Raw genomic sequence first — 2834 nt, forward strand, 5'->3', positions numbered from 1 at the left:
GGAGGGAGGAGGAGGAGGGGATAGAGGAGGGGGGTGGATGGTGGTAAAGGGGAAGGAAGGGGGTAGGGAGGGGGGGGTTGGGGGTTTAGGGCTTCAGACCAGACCCCCCCCACCACCCAATGATCCCCCCCCTATCATCCCCTCCTCCTCTTCCCCCTCCCCCTCCCCCTCCCCATCATCGTGACAACGCCAAGGGGTGGGGAGGATGGGGAGGGGAGGATGGGGGAGGGGGGGGGTGTAGGCAGGACAGAGAGCTGATGACGAATGGAGAATAATACCCAGTCATCATGACTATTTCCCCTCCCTCCCCCCTTCCCCTACCCCCCACACACCACCCTTCCCCTCCCTTCCCCTTCCCCCACACCCCTCCCCACCTCCCCACCTTCACAGCCCGAAGAACCGTGCGTACGTCGTTGTCACGGGAGGGGGGGGAGGGGAGGGGGGAAAAGGTGCAAAGGGGGGGGGGAGGAGGAGGGGAGGTAAATAAAGATATCTGTAGATATATAAACTGGAATGGAATTGTTTCCTCATATAAAAGACGTTTAAAAAAAAAGGGAGAGAAAAAAAAAAGGTTTACCATGAAAAAGGGCGCGTAGTCTGTTGTGCTGATGAACATTGTAATCCTTGAGCACGACGGTATACGACCCTTGAGCACGACGGTATATACGACCCTTGAGCACGACGGTATATACGACCCTTGAGCACGACGGTATATACGACCCTTGAACACGACGGTATATACGACCCTTGAACACGACGGTATATACGACCCTTGAACACGACGGTATATACGACCCTTGAGCACGACGGTATATACGACCCTTGAACACGACGGTATATACGACCCTTGAGCACGACGGTATATACGACCCTTGAGCACGACGGTATATACGACCCTTGAGCACGACGGTATATACGACCCTTGAGCACGACGGTATATACGACCCTTGAGCACGACGGTATATACGACCCTTGAGCACGACGGTATATACGACCCTTGAGCACGACGGTATATACGACCCTTGAGCACGACGGTATATACGACCCTTGAGCACGACGGTATACACGACCCTTGAGTACGACGGTATATACGACCCTTGAGCACGACGGTATATACGACCCTTGAGCACGACGGTATATACGACCCTTGAGCACGACGGTAGCGTTCAACGTCCCTGATTATGAAGCATTCACGGGGCCGCCGCTCAAGGTCGAGCATGGCGTAGGTTCGAATCCTGATATCCCGGCAGTCGGTCCACAGTCAATCCAGCTGTTCATCTACTCCTTAGGTAAGGGTTGGTCGATAAAATGGGTACAAGGGTCAGGCTTGTGTATATATATATATATATATATATATATATATATATATATATATATATATATATATATATATATATATATGGGGGGGGGAGCGAGAATAACACTCGACAGCCACTGAAATAGTGGTTCGCTAAACCCCCCCTTCCCAATACCCAGATGAGGGTTGAAGGGGGGGAAAGGGGGTGTGTGTGTAGGTAAGTACCGGGTGAAATACTACCTCTCTCTCTCTCTCTCTCTCTCTCTCTCTCTCTCTCTCTCTCTCTCTCTCTCTCTCTCTCTCTCTCTTTCTCTCTCTCTCTCTCTCTCTCTCTCTAACCAAGGCAAACGACAGCACAAACACGAGCCCCTTTTCCCTCACAAACACCCCCCCCCCCCTCCATCCCCCATCCTTAGCAAACAACGACACAAACAAGAGTCACCTCCCTCACAAACACTGCCCCACACCCCCGCCCCCCCAAATCCTTAGCAAACAACAAAATCCCCCACAAATCCAGGCGAGCTGATAATCCACTGCTCAGGGGAGAGCAGTGGTAAACAACGAGCAAGAAGAGCACCTCTCTCTCTCTCTCTCTCTCTCTCTCTCTCTCTCTCTCTCCACACACACACGAAACACCCTTGACCCTCCAGGCACCTTTGTCTCTCTCTCTCTCTCTCTCTCTCTTTCTCTCTCTCTCTCTCTCTCTCTCTCTCTCTCTCTCACCCTCCCCCCCCTAAACAGACCACAGCGTACGTCATAAACGCCAGTTAAGCTTGAGATAAGCAGATGAGCGGGCCTCGTTGCTTGCTCCTTGGCCGCCGGGAGCTGTTGCTAAGCTGGCTTGGCCCCCCCACACACGACCCCCACACACGACCCCCACACCCGACCCCCACACACGACCCCCACACCCCAACCCACTCCCTCCTCCCTAATAAACACCACCCCGTTGGCAGCCGTAGGACGTGGTGCTCAGCAGCCCCCCCTTCACCCCCCCTTTCCCCCCTAAACAACGGCCCCCCCCCTCAACCGGCCCCCCCTCCCCCCCTATTGATATTAACCCCCTTATCCGATCTCTTTCTCTCCGTTATCATTTCCCTCCATCACCTCAGATGACCAAGAAAAGGAAGATCCTTGTAAAAGACTAGTTTTCTACGTCCCCGATAGAACGATGCGTAGCCACAGTGATATACGGGGGGTGGTGTGTGGGTGTGGTTTGGGAGATGGGAAGGGAGGAAGGAAATATACGAGCGCGAGGGTAAGAGTTAAGGAGTGTGCAAGGTAGAGCAAGGGTAAGGGGGTTGGGGGGGGGGGTTGCTGTCTTGCAGTGCCAAGGTAGAGGGAGGAGAGGGGGTTGAGTGAGGTTCATGTAAGGGCTTGGGGTGAGTGGGGGGGGGGTTAGTTGCCGTCTTGCAGTGTGAGGTAGAGGGAGGAGGGGGTTGAGTGAGGTTGATGCTTGGTGTGAGGGAGGGGTGGGGGTTGAGTGAGGTTGATGACGGGGCGCGAGTGCGGGCTTCTCTTGCCACCAGGTCTTGCTAGC

This window comes from Panulirus ornatus, chromosome 18 (genome assembly GCF_036320965.1).
Source record: "Panulirus ornatus isolate Po-2019 chromosome 18, ASM3632096v1, whole genome shotgun sequence".
Lineage (NCBI taxonomy): Eukaryota > Metazoa > Arthropoda > Malacostraca > Decapoda > Palinuridae > Panulirus > Panulirus ornatus.